This window comes from Lonchura striata, chromosome 11 (assembly GCF_050655825.1).
Source record: "Lonchura striata isolate lonStrDom1 chromosome 11, ASM5065582v1, whole genome shotgun sequence".
NCBI classification, from domain to species: Eukaryota; Metazoa; Chordata; class Aves; order Passeriformes; family Estrildidae; genus Lonchura; species Lonchura striata.
In genome coordinates, this window is record NC_140713.1 from 24,334,911 (window position 1) to 24,358,040 (window position 23,130).

General features: G+C 52.6%; 1 protein-coding gene and 1 long non-coding RNA gene across 12 annotated transcripts in view; one reads left to right on the forward strand and one right to left on the reverse strand.

Moving 5' to 3' along the window:
• The window catches only part of ANKRD11 (ankyrin repeat domain 11), a 136,302-nt gene that overhangs the window by 48,510 nt on the left and 64,662 nt on the right, over nt 1-23,130 (reverse strand). The window lies entirely within an intron of this gene.
• Nucleotides 19,836-23,130, forward strand: part of LOC146766452 (uncharacterized) — a 32,674-nt gene continuing 29,379 nt past the window's right edge. Inside the window, exon 1 of the long non-coding RNA XR_014958023.1 lies at nt 19,836-22,783. This is a non-coding gene — a long non-coding RNA (uncharacterized LOC146766452). The remainder of the gene's footprint in view (nt 22,784-23,130) is intronic.

Consider the following 23,130-nt stretch of genomic DNA (forward strand, 5'->3'; position numbering starts at 1 on the left):
CAAACTCCTTAAGGTCACACATGACTGATCCAAATGCCACTGGCCAACAGACCCTGCCAGGAGCCATCAGAGATGGTTCTCCAGAGCCTCTTGCTCCTGCCATGGGACCTGCTGCATTCCAGACCATTCCCAAGGCCAACCCAGGCAGCAGAGCATCCTCCTGCAGTTCCTGGCACACCGACCACAGGGTTTGGCTACTCCAGGTCTGCACCCCTGGCAGCCACCTCCTGGTGCTGATGGGGATGGTCACGATTCACGTTGGTCTCTCTAAGCCCTTTCACCTCAGAGCCTCGTGACTGGGATTGAGCCAAGAGATTAAAAACAGCTTGTGAAACACAAAGTGCGATTGTTTCCTTTGGGGCTGACCAGCAGGGCACGGACAGGCTGGGATATGGACAAACCAGGGGCTTTCCTGTGGAATGCAGGATGTCACAGGTGCCACCCTGTGCCAGGACATGCTGGAGCTGTGCAGGACAGGCAGCGCTTCCCTGCCAAACTCAGCCTGTGCACACAGCACATCCCACAACACTGGGATACACCGGAAATTCTGGCACTGGAGTTACAGCAAAACACAGCTTGTTTAGTCCTCTGCTACGGATGTACAACAGCAAATTAAACCACAGAATCCTGGAATGCTCTGTGTTGAAGGAACATCAGTCTCATTCCACGCCCTGCCATGGGCAGGGGCAGCTTACACTATCCCAGGTTGTTCCAACCCCATCCAATCCAGCCTTGGACACTTCCAGGCATCCAGGGGCAGCCACAGCTTTTCTGCACAACTTGTGTCAGCCCCTCACCACCCTCACAACGCCCTCGTCCCATGGGAGCAGCTTTTGCTGTCCCACTACAGCCAGCCCCTCCACCCCACAGATGAAGGATGTGAGGACCCAGCACTATTTGTAGCTGATTTTACTTCCAAAAAGGCCGACAGAAACCAGCTGTGGCCACTCACTCCCACCATGACTCTTGCAGATGCTCTGCTCTTGCTGAGATGTGAACAGGGGAATTTTATTTCCTTGCTTTCTAAAAAGTGCCTGAGGAACAGGTTTAGTTTAGTGCAGGAACGTGTGGCAGGGAAGGACCAGCTCAGCACTTTGGACACCCAGCCAAGGCATCGATTAGGACTGGCTTTGCACACTAATTGCCATCAGAACTGCCCCTCCCCTCCCCTGGAGTCGAGCCCTGAATGGGGGCATTGTCTCAGGGCAGAGCAGCTCTCCAGCCCCAGACCCTGCACATGGGACCCTGGTGCTTTGCAGGAACAACAAAATCCCAGCAGAAGTCCATTAGCATCCAAAGGGAGGAGCCTGAATGGATCACAAGGATTCTTTGGAAAGTAAGAGTGAAACGAATGCAGTAAAATGCCACTTTTAAGTGATGCTCATTGTCCAAATTAAACCATCACCAGCAAAGACCTTGACTCTCCATGCCTTCAGTGCAGGACATGCTGCGAGCCGAGCCGGGGAAAGAGGCTGTTAGGAATTTTAAGCCCTGGACTTGTCCCAAGTATGGATTACTCCATTTCTTTGCGAGCACTTGATCACACAGAGCTATATTTGGATTCCCAGAGCGAAAACTCAAATCTCCAGGAGGGCGTACGTGGCTGCACCCCCCCGCCACACGCAGGTCCCCGTGTCACCCAGCCATGGGACAGGCTCTGTGGGAGCTGTTAAATGTCCCAACAGCCCAGGAGGAGGAGGGGAGGGCAGGAGAGAGCCCAGCACGCTCCCTCTGGCAGTGGGAAGCCCCTGTCCCGTCCCTCCAGGCCCCTGCCCAAAGTCCCTCTCCTGCTGCTCTTTTACAATCCCCCTTGAGGCTCCCGTCCCACTGATGAGGTTCAGGGTGTGCCTGCCCCTGGAGAGATCCCTGATGCCAAAGCACCTTCCCAGCCCTGCTCCTTGCAAAGCCTGTGCTGCTGCTCACCCCCAGCTGTTGGCTGTGCGTGGCTATTTTTGCACAGCCTACAGAACAAAAATATAGGGAGCTATGTTAGGTGAAGACTTGCACTGTTCACGGTGTGATGACAGCCAAACTAGGTCAAGCCTTAGCCAGATTCCTTTAAAAAAGGAAAGGAAAAAATAATCAGTGGGAGAGCAGCAAACTCCCAGGGAAAAAAATGCTTGTGAACATCTACAATACATACTGTGCACTAGATGACTAGGGCAAAAATACATCTGTAACTACATCTTTCTGTAGTTTAAATGGTCGATTTTTAAGTTTTGAATTTTTTAAAGGATATTAACATGCCTTGAACAGCAAAGAGGATATTCCATGTGCATTTAAACCAAAATAGTTTTCATCTATGAAATGTAACCTGGTAGCCCACTTTTGGTTTAGGCTGTGGGCAACTTGATTGTATTCCATGGCTTCTCCATCATGAATAAAGGTATTCTCCTGCTGCTCTGGGAGCAGGAGCTGGGCAGGTAAGAGGATCCCAGTCCTGCTGAGAAAGCCAACTTGGTATCAGTGTCTACAAGGGGAGAGGAAGGTAAAGGACTAAGTTCTATTCCAGAGGACAGACTCCCACTAGAGACTGGCTCCTGCTGCGTCTGACAGAGCTGAGGGTATCCAGCCTGGAGAAAAGAAGAATCTGGGAGACCTCAGAGCCCCTTCCAGTGCCTGAAGGAGCTCCAAAAGAGCTGGAGAGGGACTTTGGACAGGGAATGGCTTCCACTGCCAGAGGGCAGGGAGAGATGGGATACTGGGAAGGAATTCTTCCCTGTGGGGGTAGTGACAGTTGGACAGGGCTTGGAGCAACCTGGGATAGTGGATGGTGTCCCTGCCCACGGGACAGACAGTAGACATGTGGCCTGGGCCTGGATTGTCACCTCCTGGCAGAGGAAAGCCTGAACTCACAACCCTGCAGAGACTCATGGAAATGAGGAACTGAGTGACTTTAAAACACCTTTCCAGTGAAAAACGTTCCCAGGCTTAGTTAAACGTGCCAGATAAAGCCTCTGTTCCTGTGGAACCTGATGCACGATTATCAGTCAAGGCCAACAGATTTACCCTAAAATTGGGTAATATTGTTTTATGGTTCTTAATAGTTGAAGCCGACAAAGCTCTGAACAGACGCTGCCGAGCAGTTTCTCAGCCTTTCATCAGCGCTGCGTAGGCGTTGAATTCTGGAGCTAATCACCTTAGCAACGGCTCTAAACATATGTGCAGTGACATCAGCTGATTTCTGAAAGCTGTAAATAGAGGATAATAGCACGAAAAAATTCTGGATCCAAGCCAAGACCTAAAAAACATACTATTAAAACACCGCCTGTAATTCAATGTATGCAAACTTGTTTGCATCCCCGCTCCCCAAAACCTGGGTAATTACACACCTACCAGCACAACTGGTGATTGTCCCACTGCAGGCTGCTCTCGGTTTCAGGAATTTCCCAGAAAATGAGGATTTGATAGAAATCCTTCCTTAAATTGAATTTTACAGAGCCTGGAGAAGAAGCTGCAATATGAGGCTGAAGGGACCAGCTCCAGCCTCCAGCCCTGCGTTTTAAAGTCAATGAGTAACAGCTTCAACTTAGAGAATTATTTGTAAATAAGAAAATGAACAATGTGCTCATGGGCTTCACCAGTGAGTCACGCAGGAACGGGAACCATGGCAAACTGAGCTCCAAGGACGTGCTGCCAGGCCTGTGCCCTTGGAAAAGAGGAGCTGCAGCGGGAGCAGGAGCGAGGAACCTGCTCCTGGCCGGCCGTGCGTCGAGCAGGCGGCCTGAAAGGGGCACATTCTGAATTACCTCATGTTTGGTACCTCATTAAGACCCTAAACTGTCCGTTCAGGGAGTCCCTCAATCAGCCATCAGCGTAAGACATGAGGACAATATAGTTTTTGTTCCCCTCCTCTCGTTGTGACCCATATTCCCGAGGCCTGTTGTGCAGGACGTGACCCGGCCTCCTAAAGAAACCTTTGCAGAGCCTCCGTGGTGAGCTGGCAGCGGGGAGGGAGCGAGGGGAGACAGAGAAACGGCCTTAATAGGATTTTCAAATGTCAAAAAATATCTTTAGCAGGCCCATTTAGGCAGCGGCTCAGCACTCGCTGAAGTTGAAAGCGGAATTTGCTGTGCAGAGAACACCGCTCGCATGCTAAGTGACGCCGGGAACGCTGCGGGAGAGGCCCAAAGCACCCGGCCCCTTCCCCTGTCCCTGCAGAACTCCCAGCTCCTTCCCCTCTCCCTGCACAACTCCCAGCTCCTTCCCCTCTCCCTGCACAATTCCCAGCTCCTTCCCCTCTCCCTGCACAACTCCCAGCCCCTTCCCCTCTCCCCTGCACAACTCCCAGCTCCTTCCCCTCTCCTCTGCAGAACCAAGGCAAGGAGCAGCACACGGTGCCTCTGCCCAGGGTAGGGAGGTGTTGGGCTCGCTGTGAGCACCCACCACACATGGGCAAGGGGAACCTGCAGGGCAGAGCTTCGGGGCAGCTCCTGGATCCTGGCCACTGGCAAAGGGACTGGCAAATCCAGCTCCTCTGATTTTGCTGGAGTGTCCAGAGAAGGGAATGGAGCTGGGAAGGGGCTGAAGCACCAGGAGAGGCTGAGGGAACCATGGGAGCTCAGCCTGGAGAAGAGGAGGTTCAGGGGGGACCTTCTGGCTCTGCACAGCTCCTGACAGGAGGGGACAGGCTCTGCTCCCAGGAAACAGGGACAGGCATTGAGCAGGTTCAGGTTGGACATCAGGAGGAATTTGTCATGGAAAAGGCAGTCAAGCACTGGCAGGGGCTGCCCAGGGAGGTGGTGGAGTCCCCATCCCTGGAGTAATGACTGGACATGGCACTCAGTGCTCTGGGCACTCAGTGCTCTGGTCTGGTGACAAGGTGGGAAGTAGTCATACTCAGATATCTTGAGGGTCGTTTGCAACCTAAATGATTTTGTGATTCTGTGAAGAGCCTTGCATTAAAAATAAAAATAATAAGGCAAGGAAATGGGAAATGCAAACTTGATAACTGCACGAGGAGGAGGATCCTGCACGGAGCCAGAAGCAAGAATCCTCCCTCCTTTCCCCAGGAAGGGTCGGGGCTTTTTCTCTGTCAATTAGAGCCGCAAGGAAATCCAGTGCATTGAGATCAGCAGTGTTAATTGTTATTGCATCTGAATTTAATTAGCATTATTTTTTAACTGCAGGTAATTTACAGTGCCTCACCTAAACATGGAAATGAAGTAGTACCTTCTGCTCACTAGAAAACCACCAGCAAGGATTATCCTGCTATTTGCTTTATGCCTTTTAATGTCTGTAATCCACGGTTCCCCATTCCAGGAGACTGCCATGGTTACTCCTGCTCCCTCCATCAAAGGCTCTTGCCTGCATCTTCTGCCGAGCTGCTAAGAATAGCACAGGCCCTTTCCCGAGCTCAGGAAGGTGAGCTGCAGGGAAGGATGGAGTTCCTGGCAGGCACAGGGGAAGAAGGGGATGGGGCCAGCAGGACTGGTCAGCATGGGAACCAGCTGATGTCCCATGCATGGAGGTGCAGCAGCATCTCCTGCTCTCTCCTGTCCTGCTGAGGCTACGAGCGTGTGCTCAGTTCCCTGGGATGAGAGGGCAGGGTTAGATGGGACACTGGGATGAAACTTCTCCCTATGAGGGTGGGGAGGCCCTGGCACAGGCTGCCCAGAGCAGCTGTGGCTGCCGCATCCCTGAAGTGTGCAAGGCCAGGCTGGATGGAGCTTGGAACAATGTGAGATAGTGGAAGGTGTCCCTGCCCATGGCAGGAGGTGAAACTGGATGATCTTTAAGGTCCCTTCCCACGCAAACCAGTCTGGGATTCCAGGATCATCTTTATCACCTATTCCCTAACTTTGGAAGCCCCTCTCCATATCAGTATCCGCATCACAGTTTGTGCACCTCTGAACCTTCAGAGTCAGATCTTCACAGAGACCCTGAAATTCCAGATGGGTGTTTCAGTTTGAGGAACACCATTCCCCAGGACCAGCCAGCACAAGTCACCTGTCACAATCACCTGGGAAAGGACCAATAACAACAGTACAACAGTCAAAAAGTTTACAACACCATGCACAGGCTGCACCGGTTTCCTGGAAAAGAATCACTTCTCCTATCAACCAGTTCTCCAAAGCTGGCCAAAATCTTGCAGTGTTTTGAATGTGTTTGCTAAGCTGTACACCTGGGAGAGATGATGCAGGGAGGATATGGCAGAGTTCCTGGGATGGGAAAAAAGCAAGCTCTGCACTGCTGGTGCTGGGATTTGTGTCCTCCCAGCACCAAAGGCTGGCAGGGACTGGCTGGAGGCACAGGCAGGTGGATAACCCAGAGCTCAACCATCAGCAAGGAACAGTTTCAATATTTCACACATTATGCCCAATAAAAGCTTTCCTGTGTCCGGAGTATTTACAGACCGACGTCAGCAACACCCCAGAGCTGTGCAGGCCGTTCTCGCCGTGCAGCTGGAGTGAACAACAGCAGCTGAAGATCACAGCATCCTCCTGGGAGCCTGTGCAAGGCTGAGATGCTGCTGCAGCTCAGCACCCCTGGAAAACACCTTCCCCTCCTCCAGCCCGTGCTGCCTCCCATGAGGTCCCACCACAGGGCAGCTCGTGGATGGCAGCAGTAGGAAAAGGGATGGGTTCAAGAAGAGCTGGTGCCACCACCCCCATGGGCCATGGCCACGGACCAGGAGCCCAGGAACTCTTGGAAAACACAAACCAGCCCTGCAGTGTGACCCCATCTGTGGTCCTCTGGAAAGAACTTCACTGCAGGGCAAACCTGATGTTCAAGGGTAGGAAAGGAACTCCAGAAAACCATATGGAAAGCACATCCTCTTTTCCAGGCCCACTCCTTTAAAAGCAGATGCTCCACCACCTATGGAAACTGGAGCACATGTGCCCAGAGATAAACAACATCACGGGACAGGTAAGCTGGTTACTCATGATTTATCACACCATCTCCCTCTCTAATTGCAGAGCTAAGCAGGCACTCATCTAATCCACCATAAGCAGCTTACGCTTCCTTAGGCAGCTCTGCGCCATCGCTCACTTCCTGGTTTGGAAATCATCATTCCCTAAGTCCCTTTCTCTGGAAGGTGAGGAACCAACCCTTTTCAGTCACACAACACAAATTCTGAGACTTGCAAGATGCACTCACAGGACAGGTAATTCCTGGAAGTCTCAAATACCTTTCCAGGGCAGTGGTGGAGTCACCATCCCTGAAGGGATTTAAGAATCATGTGGATGTGGCACTTTAGGGATATGGGATATGGGTGGCCTTGGCAGTGCTGGGGAATAGGTGCTCTCAACGATCTAAAGGTCTTTCCCAACCTAAAGGACTCTACTTCATATTCAGTGCTGGGCAAAACATCTTTCACCTTTGTGTCCTGCTGCTCTGGTCACACACACTGCAGGTCAGTGCTCTCAGTATTCCCAGAATTCCACTCATTTTTTCCACACTAACAGCTGACTCCTCTCTGGTTTGATTCTTTATTCTCCACTAATTTATCAGGAACAAGGCACCAGAACTTGCCCAATTCCTGCTGCTTGTGGATTCTAGTCTAGTACTTCACAGGGTTTATTTCTTTTAATTACATTCTCAAAATCCTTGGAGCCCCACAAAAATGAGCTTAAAAAGCTGCAAAAGTCCACCAAAAAGTGTACCCTTGTGGTCAGAGTCACTGTTCCCAAAGCCTGGAAAGGCCAGGTTGGAGCAACTTGGTCTAGTGGAAGATGTCCATGCCCATGGCATGGGGTGGGGACTGGACAAGCTTTAAGGTCCCTTCCAACCCAAACCATTCCCTGATTCTATGACTAGCCAAATCACATTTTAGCTTTTCTCCACATGTTTGTGGGTAAGCAGGAGGTTACAGACAGACTCAAGGGAAAGATCTCACGGTTTGGGTTACATCAGGCTGTTTTCACTGCTGGGAAGCTCCAGCGTTGGAAGCGGAAGCCGAGCCGGCGCGCGCCACTCGCACGCCTTCGCTCACGGACACGGCCCCGGCCGAGGGGAACTTTCTGACTTACAACATCACAGAACTTTACCCCCAAAACTACCTGTGAACTTAGGCCAACGACCCCAAATCAAGCTTCAAAGTAGTGATCCAACACCACCAAGAGCTGCCTTTGATCCCCATAACCCATTGCCGATCAGGGGCGAGTCCTCGGGGCTGAACTCCTCCCACGAGGAATTCTCTTCCGCTCGATACAAAATTTATTTTACCATCTGTAAAATTCATTTGTATAGTTGCACACCCTGGTAGGCTTGAATGGGGCGAAGGAGTGTTTCAAGTCCCAGTGCAATTTATTATTTAAAAGCAGAGAAATGACATTGGCGGTCGGAGAGCCCGGGTGATGTAATGGGGAGCGCAGTTCCGCTCGCCGCCGGAGCCGCGCGGTACATTAGCGTGCTGGCCAGGGTGGCTGCTCCTATCAATTATTTATAGTCTCCTGGCGTGCAGCCTGGAGAGGGTCACAGCACTGAAAGCCAACTTTATCTGCATTGTTCCCAGCTCCTGCCCAGCTGTCACTCTGCTCCCTAATTTAATACACCCAGCGCAGCGTAAAAGGATGCAGAGCTGCTGCCTGGAATAGGAATGGGAATGGGGAGGTGGGGTCTACAGAGAGCTGGTGGGGCCTCGCTCATCTTTGTTAGGGTGCTGACTTGGCTGTTTTAAACCTGTCTTTGAGATTCCCCCGGTCACTGGACTGAGATACAGCCAGGATCCAGGGCAGGCGTGTTTGGGGGTGAGGGGTGGGATGGCGGCAGTGCCATGGGATCTCCATCTCCATTTCTGTGCCACACGAAGGGCAGGCTGCACTGCATGGCTTCCTACACATTCCAGCAAGAGCTACTCAGTAACAGATACAAGTAAGAGGGGGGAGGAGAAAGGGCACTTCAGCTCTCCAGAAAAAAATATTAATATTCAGATATACGTTGACAAAAGAAAATCTCTCATATGTTGTTGTTACAGCTACAATTTAAAGAGCACAGACAAGGTCTGCAATGAAGTGAGCTTTAAGGTCCCTTCCAACCCAAACCATTCATTGATCCACCTGTATCTCACCACCAAGGAAGGGGCAGTGTCCCACTGTACTGGGCCACCATGCAGGAAAACAGCTCTCCCAGGCTTTGTCACTACAACTTAACAACACACCTCCTCCACTTTTGCCCAAAATTAAGCCTACCACAACTCTTTAGACTCTGGAAATACGTCACTCATTTGGCCTGATATCAACATGAATGCAATTAAATTTCATCTGTAGCTGCTTAAGCCAGGCTGGACAGGGCCTGGAGCACCCTGGGATAAAGGAAGGTGTCCCTGCCATGGCAGGGCTTGGAACAGATGAGCTTTAAGGTCTCTTCCAACACAAACCAGTCTGGATTCTGTGACTCAGGGTCTCCATCAGCCCAGGAGATGTTTCTCCTGGATATCACTCCGACAGCAATCTGGTACAAAAAGATGAGTTGCTATTTTAGCAGCTCCTATGCTTGGTCCTGCCCCACAAATCAACAGGATCCACACAGCCCAAACATCCATCTCATGCCATAAACTAAAGACAATTCCAGCTTAAATAACAAGCCATTTTTTCAAGTCTTGTGAAGCCAAGAAAATAATCTGAATTCTCCTGTAATTAGGATTGACTGCCTTACTGCAAGCCAGACGTCCCCAGGTTTGGTTTAAGCCACACAAAACACATTCTGATGACAGTGCCTGGAAGCCATGCACATAGATTTCACCAAAAAAACAACATCTGCACGACAAGGAAGTTGTGGGAAAAGAAAACTCAGGCCCAGAGGAAGTAGATTTGTTCTTCTTGCGGAACAAACAGGGGCCATGGGGAGGCTCCTGCTGAGGCCTCATCCAGCACAGCTCCCAGTGCTCCAAAAGTGGAGCAAGGGGAATCTCCCCCAAATGTAGCACAGACCCCCAGCACCCAGAGAGGCCCAGGTGAGGCAAAACCAGCAGCCAGACCTCTTTATATTAGTGTGATACAGGCAAAGACAAGACAGAAAAATGATCAGCTTTGAAATCAGCAGTGAGCCTCTTCTTCAACTTTTCTGTGCTATGAAAATCAGGAAGATTCTGCCCAAAACAGCAAAAAGGGGAAACTGGGACAGCCACGGGAGGAACAAGCTGGTTCCCATCCCAGAGCCAGTCACAACACTGGGTTGTGTCATTGAGCCAAGCCCAGAACGTGCAGACCACACGCGGCTGCCACCGTGCCGCATCTTCGGGGCCTTCACATCCTCCCTGAATCCAGGATTATTTCCATGGCAACTATCTGGAGAACTTATTAAGTAAAAAAAAAAACCAAGAACAGTTTGAACACACAGACTCTACGTTCGTAACGTACCAACTGACTAAATTAGCAGCGCTAAGATTTTTAGTAATCAAAATAGATCATGTTCCAGCAACTCAGTCTTCTCTGTGCCACAGCTAAAGAGAAAAATCTGATAGTAATAACCGGGGGGAGGGAAGGAATTACAGGTTTTCCAAGACCACAGCCCTGTATCAAGCCAAGTCTTACCCCATTCAAGACATGATTTCAGTACCTGGCAATGCTGTTAAATAAGGCTGAGTTATGCTGTTCAAATGTTCAAATGCTGTTAAATAAGGCTGAGTTTCCATCAGATGATAAACTTGGTTGCAAGGCTCCTAGAGAATCAAAAAGATGACTATCATGACAAAGTACTACAAAAATTCATTGAATAGCCTCAAATCTGTACCAAAAAAGCACCATTTGTAGCTCTTTCTCACATTTAGGTTGGAAGGTTCACAAGTTTGGAGTATCTGCTCTGAGAAAGGACAAGTCATTTATTAAAGCTGATTAGAAATACACTAAAAATCAGCAAGACCCCTTAGTGCAACACTGAGAAGGAGCTGTCTTTCTCCAGACCAGCACTACTCCCAAACTTGCAGGGATTTTGTGGCTCCCTTGGAGCCAGTGCAAGCTCAGCCCTGCAGTGACTCCAGTTCCCAGGCATGGGGCTGAGGGAATTTGGCAGCACCCAGAACCAAACACTGCCCGAGAATTTCATAACAGCAATTCAGAGTGAGAAGTCAGAATCAACAGGAATGATTTTGAAAGTGCTTTAGAAAAATAAAATGTGGTTAAATGAACTGTTGGCTCGGTCACTCAGTCCAGCCAGGGAGATTACAGGCATTATTGATTTACCTTAGAACAACCTGGGAACTCATTTCCAATGGTTTTTAATGGAACCTGGATTTTCTGTCCTAAGCTGCCTCGTAAGACTGAGCTTCCTGCAAGGAAATGCAACTCCAGAGCATTAAACTGGCAGCTGTCAGAGGTACAACAGCCCTGTTTGTCCACAGAGAGTGTGTGACAGGATGGGGGCTTTCCAGGCAACTCCAAAATCACAGGATCATTTAGGCTGGAAAAGAAGAGACTGCCAAGATTGAGTTCAGCCTGTGACCAATCCCCACCCTGTCACCCAGCCCAGAGCACTGAGTGCCACCTTCAAGTCAGTCCTTGAACACCTCCAGAGATGGGGACTGGCACCACCTCCCTGGGCAGCCCCTTCCAACGCCTGATAACCCTTTCCATGAAGAAATGGATGGAAGCTGGCAGCAGGGGAATCCTCACCCCAAGAGCCAGGGGAGAGGATTTTGACCAGGACAACACACCATCAACTCTAAAGCTCTGCTGCAGCAGCAAAAGCTTCTCCACTTGGGGGAATGTTTTCCCTCACCAGAATACACCACAGCAAGCTTGGCCTCTTGAAACCTTGGGCTGCGTTTGGCAGGTGAACAGAATATTATTCATTTATGTATCTAAAGCAAAAAAAAAAAAAAAAGAGATTTTTCTCAACTCTTCCAGAAAAAGACTCATGTAATACAAAACCAAGTAGGGAATACTGTAGCCTGAAAGGCTTCCAGAAAGGTGTGAGCAGGGAAAACAGCAGCTCATAGCAGGAAGGAAATTGTAACATTAACCATGGCCTTTGAAGGTAGAGGCAGCTTTGTGTCACCGAGCACCGACAGCGAGCAAAACCAAAGAACAAAACACATCTGATGCCTGGCTACTTCCAAAATCCATCTGCAAACGCATCCTGCCCCGAGACAAACGCAGAGCAAGGCACGATGGAGAGATGGCAATTAACTGCCCCCCTTGTTGCTGTTGTTATCTGCAGCGCCTCGCTGCAAACAAGCTGCCCTTAGCCCCGAGCCAGCCCTCGGCCACTCGCAAAAATCACTGAGCATTACATCCTGCCCCTTCTCCTGCTTAATGTCTCACCCTGGAGCTTCAGGAGCTCCCAGCTCTGTCCTTCCCCTCCTCCAGCTCCTTCCCTTCCAGGCAGCATTCCCCCTCCCTCCCCTGCCGGCCGTGGTGCCAGATGTCAGCCTGACCCCGGAGCCGCTGCTTCGGGTCAGTCGTGGGGGTGATGGTGCGAGGGGAGCAGCGGCTCCCCCCGAGCCAGGCCGAGCCAGGACAGCCCCACCGTGCCAGCGAGGGGGTCTGGGCACTGCGGGCAAACCGAGTTCCAGGGTTTTCTCCCTGCTAAGAAAGCGCCGGCGGGAAGTTTGGGAGCCTGTTCACGAGCACTGCAACAGCAGCCTCGGGCACCGAGCGCTGGGTAAGGTGACCCCGGACTATGTTCAGCATCAGTCATGGGTAGAAGCGTCACTTACTGCACGAGGAGAACGGCTGACCTGAATGACTCCTGCAAGAATAATTGCACGCTGAAGGCAAGGGCTGAAGTTTCTGGAGGAGGGATGCTGGGAGCGCGGTGGCACTCCAAGGAGGACCATTCACAAGACATCGGGCTAACAAAGAGAGCCATGGGGGAATTCAGGATGTATTTAAAATGAACCCAGGCCCCTATTCTTGACCACACTCCTTGAAGGATGCGCCCCCGATGAAGGAGCAGCTCCAAGGCAACGGAATGCAGTTTGCTGGAAGGGAAGGGGAGAGCTTCCAGCCTGACATAAGCCAGGGCTCGGATTCCTCTATCGCAGAGGCCGCGCCGCAGATAAGGCTGCGTCAACTTTTCCACTGGAGCTCTCTCCCCTCTAAAGTTCACAGTCAGAGCAAAATGTTTTGGCCAGGTGGAACGTAAAGGGAGGTTCCCAAAGCTGGGAGCTGCCGTGTGTATAAAACATCACCCTGTCACCTGTCCAGGCTTGGTTTCCCTCCACTGGGAAGGGGAAAGCTCATCTTCCTCCCCATGAATTCCTCGCATTCCTGCGCAGCCGATAAGCCCAGCATCTCCAAGGAGCTGCTTTAGAGCCACACAAAGTGCCCTGAAACACCAAACAACCCCGGGGACTGAAACCCAGGCAGGTTAAACGTTAACCTGGGAGCTGAGTGGAGGGGACACAACCGTGGTGCCACGATCCTGCTCCAGCCCCAGCTCCACAGCTCAGATCCAATCCCACACCCCCAAGCCGTGCCCGCATTTCCCACAAGCAGAAGAGAGGTTTTGGACAAAAAGAATTCCAGCATGGTCAGGGTTGGCAAGGACCTTAAAGCTCAGCTTGTTCCACCTGCTGCCATGGGCAGGGACACCTTAGACTAGAGGAGTCTGCTCCAAGCCCAGTCCAACCTGGCCTGGGACACTTCCAGGGATGGGGCATCCTTAAGGGGGTTTCTCTGCTGCAGAATCCATTTGCCTGTGGGAAGAACAGCAAGGAAAGGGGGTGAAATCTGCACCTGGTTCCCATCACCACACCAAAAGCAGAAGCAGGGTGAGTGCAGGCAGGACTCTGCTCTTCCCAGGCTAATTCTCCTGCAAAGCAGAGCAGGAGCAGCACACCAGGCTCACTGCCTGCCCTCTCACTCTGTGTGGCATCTTGGTTTACCGTGTGGCACACCAGGAAGAAGCTCCATTTCCCTGGAAAGTGCCAGAGGAGCCTGGCTCCCCCACGGGCCCCCCAGGCCAGCCCCATCCCCACGTGCTGGGAGAGTTTTGGGGCCTGCTGCTGTGCAGGGGATGAGGAGGTTTTCCAGGGAGGTATTCCAGTCCTGGCACAGCCCTCCCCCACAGGCCTCACTGCAGTTATCCCTGAAGACAGAAAAATTTGTGCTTGTTTTTCTGCTGCTGCTGAGCAGCTACGAAATGTCTCCCACCACGGAGAGCCTGAATAAATTCTGGCTCCTGAAGCAGCATCTGATTCAGCTTCTGTCCAACCTCCATCACAATTTCAAACCTTTAATTTACTAAGGTAAAAGCAATGTCTGTGTCTGATTGCCAAAGGTCAGAGCATTTGTGGTTCATCCCTTTTACCCAATATATACCAAATATTCCAATTTATTTAATTCATGCCAATTTTCTGGGGAGATTCTTGGACCGGCCATGACTTATCATAAATTACTGATCACAAACTTTTCCTCCCTGTCCCCATGGGAGCCCAGGAACTATCCCTGGATGGCCAGGAGAGCCAACTGTACACACTGCGTGTACTTCCAGCAGCCTTTTGGGAATGCCTGGGTTTCTCAGGTTTCAGGTCCAAATGAAAAAAAAAAAACCACTAAAAAACACAGAAAGGAGGGAAACAGCCTGGTTTTATACTTCCTCTGTTAAATCTGGAGCACTGGACCAAAACATGGCAGTTTTCATCCAGGGAAGCACCCTTGGAAGCTCCATGGATGAGTCTGAGGCCACGTGGAACCTGGAAAGCTCCCCCCAGTACCTCCAGTGAATTCAAGATTTGCTACTGTGTGTGAGGGAAGCAACTCTGCTTTTTCTGGAGGGAATGGACAGATTGCAGGAGAAAACTATATCCCAGTTGCTGCCAAATTCCACAGATTCGGTTATTAGTAGGCAATTAGGAATATTATTAACACTTCCTACTACGTTGAGCTGTATTTGCAGGGCATCTCTGCGCCAGCCCGGACGTTTCCAACGGAGCCCCGGCTCCGAGGCGCACGTGGCATCACGTACCCAAAACTGTGTCTTCCTGCTCACTGCCTCCCGGCCCCTTCCCCGCAGCCGGATTTAATGTGGCTGTCTCACAAAATAAAATTGCAAGTAAAAAAAAAATAGAGATTAAAAATGAGGGAGGGGACGGGAGGGGGGAGAAGGTAAATAAAAGCGCGGCGGCACAAAGGGAAAACAATTTTGCTCTTGTTTTTTAACTCACAATCAACATCTGAGCTATTCAGGAAGCTGGTGCACTGCCCTCCAACCAACTTCAATTAGGGAATTCAAAAGCAGTCAGACAAAAGAATGCCTGGGAGTTACTGCACCGCACAGAGATATTTTTAGCAAGAGCTGGGAGGCTGTTTGTGGGACACTGCTTTGCTTCTCTCGCGCTTCAGCTTTTGTATTTACATTCATAGGACAGCGAGATTTACTGGGTCACAGAGAAAGAGAGGAGAAGCGGCACAACTGACGCGAATCCTCCTGCCTCTGATACTCTTGGAAGGTTTTCCAGCAAAGCCTGATGGAGGCCAGAGTGAAGCAGAAGCAGATGGAGGCAAATCTCGTTCTAAAATCGCCTTTCAGCCGCAATCTCCAGTGGCTCCTTTGGAAGGGTGATGCAGAGCCGCCCGCGGAGCCCCCGGAAAGGCCAGGCTCGCCCCCACAGCGGGCAGGGACACGGCCCCTTCACCCCACAAAACCGCGGCCGCTGACCTCCGGCCACCCCCGGCTCGCCAGCGGGAGTCACAAACCGGCCGGGCCGAGCCACCGGCACGGCCGCACGGAGCCCCCATCCCGAACCCCCAGCGCCGCTCGGCCGAGCCCCGGCGAGCTGCTGCTGCTTTTCCAGAAGCCATTTCCTAACAGGGCCAGGCTGCAGCCAGCCGCCTTCCCCCTGCGGGGCTGGGGCAGCGGCTGCGGAGAGGCGGCGGTGCGGCCCCGCTGCAGCCCCGCTGCAGCCCCGGTGCAACCCCGGTGCGGCCCCGGTGCAGCCCCGCTGCAGCCCCGGTGCAGCCCCTGGTGAAGGCCCCGGTGCACCCCCGGTGCAGGCCCCGGTGCAGCCCCGGTGCAGCCACAGCGCAGCCCCGGTGCAACCCCGGTGCAGCCCCCGGTGCAGCCACAGCGCAGCCCCGGTGTAGCCCCGGTGCAACCCCTGGTGAAGGCCCCGGTGCACTCCCGGTGCAGCCCCGGTGCAACCCCGGTGCAGCCACGGTGCAGCCCCCGGTGCACCCCCGGTGCGGCCACAGCGCAGCCCCGCTGCAACCCCGGTGCAGCCCCGGTGCAACCCCCGGTGCAACCCCCGGTGCAACCCCGCTGCAGCCCCGGTGCAGCCCCGGGGGCGGCGGCCCCGGTGCCTGCGCTGCCGGCCCCGCTCCTCCAGCGCAGCGCATCCCCCTCTTCCGCTCCCTCCCACCACTGCGGCAGCGCAGATGGCAGCAGTGTGACCTCGCTGTTCCTGCCTCCTTGTTTTGATCCTGCAGTCTTGATTGTTCAGGCTAATCCCACACTCCCAGCCTTGGCTGCCTGCCAGGACTGTTATTAATGGCACAAAAGCTTCTCATTCCAGCTACTTCTACATCCGCTAATGCTGTTGTTCCCTTCTCTCGCTCCCCCCTCTCGCCACATTACAAACTGGAGCTGGAATATATTTTACAAGGGGAAAAAACCCTTCTCTGATCATCCTCACGCGCTGAGGGCTCCACCAGAGCCGTACGGAAAAGGCTCCTCAGCTCCAGCAATAAACACCGGTGGAAAAGCAGTGAGACCACCCTGCTCAGCCTGTGACACACAGCACATGGACGTGGGGACTTTCCAGCAGTCCCGGAGGGAAAGCCAGGATCCCAGGCAGAGGCAGGCGCTGCCGGGCCTCAGGAGAGGGCTCTGCCACGCTGCCCGTGGCCAGCACGGGCGGCACCCCTGGCACGGCAGCCCCGGCTGCTCCTCGGGTGGCCCCGGGGCCTGGGCTGCCCCTCCAGGGCCCCCTGCCCTCCTGACCCTGCTCTACACAGCAAACGCCGAATTCCCGTGACTGCAGCTCATTCAGTCACACACACACAGGCGGCTCCATCTGAGCCCCTCACCAATCACTCTTACGGCAGGGCCCAAAATGCCCGTGCAAGGCCCAAAGGTGTTTCTGGTGCATCCCCGTGCCCAGGGCACGCTGTGCCCTGCCAGCTCCCCACGCTGGCTGTACCCACCTCCCTCTGCTCTAAACCCTCTCCCCGAGCTGTGGGGTGAAGCCCTGGGCAGGGAGGTTGGACCCAGCGACACAACACCGGGGTGCAGGTCCCACAACAGCTCCAGCTGCTCGGATGTGGGGCTGCTGTGGGATAGGAAGGGATGAGGATATCCACCGGGACCCTCCTGATTTACCAGAGACCAGCCAGACACCAGGCACAGATCCCTTGGCACTGCTGCCATACACCCAAAATAGTGTGGTGATGTCAGCCCAGCGGGCACCAGCACCACACTCGCCACACCAAGAGCCACCAACAACAGATTCGTGAGGTTTGGAGAAATGTTTAAATTGCAAACACAGCCAGAGCTCGTGTCCCTGGGACCCTCCCATGGGAGCAAGCCCACCTCCCCGTGCAGGTCGTGCCACACTGGGAGCATCACATCAGCTCGGTGTGTGAAGAAACCTGCCCAGCTTGCAGCCCAAGCTGTCGCCTCGGTGAGATGATTCACCACCCTGCTCTTGCTACTCGTGGAAATGCAGCAGAGAGAGAAGCAGCTACAGGCACATTTCTCCTGATTAGGACGGTCAGTACATTTTTAATAAAGGGCTCTTTAAAGATAATCTCATTTCAGTATTTACACATGTTAAACAGGTTACAGAGATCAAGACATAATGAAGTCAAGAAGGAGAGGACAATAAAAACGTGGTGGGATATTGCAGGGAAGGATATCTCCAGCTTGTTGGTTTGGAGCACAGGGGGGCTGAAACACAGAATCCCAGAAAGATTTGTGTTGTAAGAGACCTTACAGCTCATCCAGTTCCACCCCATGGGCAGGGACACCTTCCCCTAGAGCAGACTGCCCCAAACCCCATCCAACCTGGCCCTGGACACTTCCAGGGAACAGCAGTGAAAGAGAGGGGCACAAACCCCCAGATCCCAGCAGAGGAAGGGGCTCAGACACTGGGAATAACTGGATTTTCTCATTCACAACAGCTCAGTAGCAGATTTCTGATGCAACCTGCACTTCCAGTTTCTCTTCCCTGAATCTGCCCGTTCCTTCCCAGCTCAGGCAGCGAGCGCAGCCATGTCCCACCCCAAACCCACAACAGCAGAGCCCTTGTGAACAGCACAAGGCCCCGATTCCCTCTCAGATGCATCCCCAGGCCCTCCCTGCAGCAGTCCCAGCCCATCTCCTGCTGGAGCAGCTCTGCCCCAGAGCTCTGCACCTGCTGAGCTTACACCTGACAGCAGCAAAACCTGAAATATTCACTAATGGCTCCAGTGTCAGCAGTGGAGCTTCATAAAACTCTGCTCTGAGGCTCTTCACGTGCCAGGGATTAACCCTGAGGAATTCAAAATTTCTCCTGAAATGCACAATATTCCATTTGCTTTATCACAGTGCACTGGCTTGGGAATGGGGGATGCACAAGGTCACCAGGGAGGGAAAACTCAGTAGTTTGGGATTATTTCTCTGCTGTGAAAATGTTGGTGCCCATTCAGAGCTCCCATCTTTCACTGCTGAGGATGCAGAAGACAAAAAAGAGCTTTATTTAAACTACTTGATAGTCACGAGATCAAGCAGAACAAAAGGAAAAATATATTTGGAGGAAAATGTTAGTTCTAGAGCTCAAACAGCACTTTGAGTTCCCATTAAATAACTTTGAACTGAGACAGGGAAGGCAGCACCAAGTGCTGGATCATGGAGTGCTGGACATGGTGGGGTAAAGCAAAGGCACCTGGAGCTGCAGGTACTAAGCCCAGCTGCACAGGAAAACGGGAGCTGGAGTGTGAAGCAACTGGATTTTAACGAGGATATAGTGGATGATGCAAGAAAGTGGCAGACATAAGGAAGAGAGGTGAGGAACACCAAAAAGAGGAGAATAGTCCAAATTAATCAAGTTTTTCAAAGCTAGAAGGGCTTGCTTCAGGATCTTAGCAAACAAGTGACACAACTTGCCCAAGTAAATTCTTGCATTTCTACCGATTCAGACCAACCACAGCAGGTATTTTCAAAGCAAGAGATAACTAAAGGAGAGCCTAATTACGTATTTACAGATGCAAGGGCTGCTACAGCCACACCTGAGCTCCTCTCCCACTAGCAACCCTCCTAAGGAATCTGGTACTTTAGTTTTGATTTTGGTTTCTTTAGCTGCCACTTCCAGCAAGGAGAGACATGTCTATTTGTAACCCTCCCAGAACAAGGGGAGCAGGCTGGGTGTCAGGTGAGGTCACCCCAAACCTGAGGACGGCAGATGTTTTGGAGGCAAACACCCCCCAGGCGTGGCCGGGCTTCCAACCCACCAGATGCTCCCAGCTTTCTCCTTGCTAAGCTCAATAGCCTGTGTTTCCCACTCCCAACGCATGAAACAAGGCTTCTGAGCCCTATTGAAGCCCCCAGCCTCCTCTTTTCTTCTCCCAGTGAATACTCCTTTAATCCCATTAGCTCTGCAAGCACAAAGCCACGCGGGAAACCTGTCCCACCCACTACCCCCAGAATCCCTGACTCGGAGTGCTCTGATCCCAGGGGACTGGGAACAACAAATATTGCTGGGTTTAGGATAAACCCACCAAGACAACCCCAGCAGTGTCCCAGGACCCAGAGCATCCCTTCTGTCGTGTCCCAGTGCCACCAAGTGCTGTTCCCAGCGGGGCCTGGCACTGCTCATTCCCAGCCCTTGGCACTGGCAGCTCGTCCTCCCTGGCTCCAGCACACCCACACCTCAGGAATTTTCCTGCACCACACCTACACCTGCCTGCCAACACTGGCTCGGGCACCGTCAGCCCCACGCAAGCCTCCCCTGCACACCACTGGTGCCACCAGCACCAGCTGATGGCTGCTCCTGCAAGCTCTCCTCTCCTGTAGCTCCTGTATGATTATAGGGCTTCAACAACAGAATCCTGGGGGTCGCAGGTGTGCTCTGACATCATTTGGAAACCAGTGCCCCGATGCTGGTAACCTCACAAGGATTTAGGACGTCTCTTGGTGAGCTCCCAGAACAGAAATCCCAATGCAAACCTGTCCTACACTATGACTCCTGCCCTGTGACCCCAAACAAGTTCACATGGGAAAACACCGAGTGTAAGATGTGAAGGGTCACATGATGGCAACACACCTACACAGAACGCTCCAGCCTGCACCTGGGGAAAGAATTTAATCACCAGTTTCTGCTTCTCCACGAGAGCCAAGGCAGCACCTGTGCCCAAAGCACTGTGTCACCTCTTCCCTGGCTTGTAACACGTGGCACATGAGGCTCTGGAGATGTGGCACCTGCCCTAGGGGACAGCAGCAGTGCTGACCATCCTAAACCTGGTTTTAAATGTCCCCCTTGTCCAGATCACCGACATTAATTCTTATTAGTTTATTTGGTGTTTAGAGCTGACAAAAAGGACAGGGTGAGGACGGGTGAGGTTCCTGCTTCCCCATGAGAGGGAACAGACACAGCAAGGGAAAAGCTGCCACTGCCCTTCCTGAGGCAGCAGCACAGACCAGATGGGTCTTTTAAGTGGCATTAAGAGGGAGACAGCTCTACTACATCCAGCCCTTTCCTCCAGGGCTAGAAACTCACTGTCCTTACAGCCAAGTCTCCACCACCAGCCTTTGGCTTTTTCCCTCTTTGTTCTTCCCTGCCACTTCCTCCCTCGTGTTTACCTTCCGGACCTGCAACCTCCATCCGGCTCACAACTCCTCCTTCCTTGGAAAGTCTTTGAGATGCACATTATACAAGACACACAAAAATAAATTGGTTTAATCCTCCAGATTCCAGCACTCCCAAACAAGGATCTTAAGGAGCTTTACAAACAATGGATTAAGCCTTAAGACTCCCGATGAGGTAAGGAAATGCCTCTGGCCGAGGCAGAGAGAGGTGAGTGAGGCTGAAGGCTGCACAGAGCCACTTCAGAGTGCAGAGCTCACCTGGTCCCATGCAGACAAACATGAGAGTCCATCCCTGATCCATCACCAGCCTAGAGGCACCTTTGCCACTTCCTTCCAGACTCTGAAACAGCTCCAAAACCTTCATCTTTTCAATGCCAAATGCTCTTTCCTACCTTTGGGCATCAGTGCTACACAAAACACTCATCCCAAGGAAAATGACCCCACGGATGGCAGCTCCACCACGTCCTGACATTCATCTGGAGCACTACAAAGATTTCCTGATAGCCAGTGTGTGTTAGAGAGGTGCAGGATGCTTCCAGTGGGTATTCCAAGCAGCCCACTGGATGTAACCCACAGAGACAAGCACCTCTTCTTGCTTTGCACAATGTCACCATGGCTTGACAGGCACAGATCTCTGTTTTGCTGACCAGTGACAGGACCCAGGGAGTGGCTGGAGCTGTGCCAGGGCAGGTTTAGGTTGGATATCAGGGAAAGGTTCTTCCCCCACAGGGTGCTGGGCACTGCCCAGGCTCCCCAGGGTCCTGGCGCCAAAGCTGCCAGAGCTCCAGGAGCCTTTGGACAATGCTCTCAGGCACAGGCTGGGACTGTTGGGGTGTCTGTGCAGGGCCAGGAGCTGGACTCAATGATCCCTGTGGGTCCCTTCCAGCTCAGGATGCTCCACAATTCTCTGACTTTGGGTCACAAGCCCTGCAGGCTTAACCTACATTAACACATCACTCATTCCTAGTGCACCCCAGTCTGCAAAGCCCTCAGACTTCTTCCCAACTAGATTTTGCATACATGTTGTAAACAAGCTTTACATCCTTTTGATCAGCACTACCCGGGGAGGGGGAGGAGACTTCCTGTCCCACTCTGCCACCGCTCGCTGCGCTCGGCTCTCGCCGCCCCGTGAGCGATGATGACATTTTCTATTTTGGTGGCTTTTTCTTCATATATTTGTAGCAAGCGGCTGCGCTCAGGCCCAGCAGTGCTGTGGATCTCAGTATGGGTTTTAGCTCAGCTTAAAGTGGCAGAGCCATTTGTTGCAGCGTCTCCTCCCCATGGCCAGCCGGACGCTCCCTGTTCCCCAACCAGACGTTGGCATGCTCCCGGCTCCTCACTTTTCCTGCCAGTCATCCCAGGCAGACATTTTTGCGAAAGAACTTGTTTACAGACAAACCAGGCTGCCGTGTTTTCCTGCTGGTGCTTATCTGCTGGAGATAACTCGGGTTTCTGCTTGCCCACAGGCAACCAGCCAAGCGCTCACCACCGACACCTCCCTGCGCCTCGTGGCCACTTGACGTGGCCAAACCCTCGCCGAGCCCCACCAGCGGTGGCACGGGAATGTCCCAGCCTGGCTCGGGTGGCACGACGCCGGTGGAGGGCCAGAAGGTTGGGATCTCCCTCCTGTTGGAAAGGGCAAACACCCCCAGGGTCCGGCGGGCACTGTGGGAATGGTTCAGGCAAACGGCTCGTGCTCTCCTGTGACTCCAGCTCACCGCTTCCACGTCCTGCCTGCGCCAGCTCAGAGGAGCTGATGAAATCCGCAGGCTGTGGGCAGCCTCGCTGCAGCGCAGGAATGTTCTGGAGTCGGTTACTAACACTGCGCTTTGCAGATTGTGTTTCAAACACGACATGCTCATACACGCTCCGTGTCAACAAGGAGAAAGGATTGTCAGCCCAAAATGAAGTCCTAATCGGAGCTGTGAGCAATCCAAGCAGCTCCCAGGTGCGCTGCGAGGACCCCGCGGGGATATTCCGGCATTATTTCTTCATTCAGCTCAGCCCTTCCCTCCCGAGAACCATCTCAGCTCCTTCTCTAATCATCTTCTCCTGGCTGAGCCCCACGTGTTCCTCTGCTCTGCCCAGCGTGGCTTCCACAGGATGCACAGCCAGGGTAGGTATCCTTGGGATGTTCATCCGTGAGCTTGGCATTAGGAGCTGGCAGATGTGGGATATTGAACAGGGAGGAAAACCAAATCCAGCATAGATTCTTCTAGGTGAAACCACTTTCAAATTTATAGAATCCTGGAATAGTTTAGGTTGGAAGTGACCTTAAAGCTCATCCAGTTCCACCCCTGCCATGGGCAGGGACATCTTCCACTAGCCCAGGTTGCTCCAAGCCCCTTCCAGCCTGGCATTGGACACTTCCAGGGATCCAGGAGCAGCCACAGCTCCTCCAGGCAACCTGTGCCAGAGCCTCACCACCCTCACAGGGAAGAATTTCTTCCCAATATCCCACCT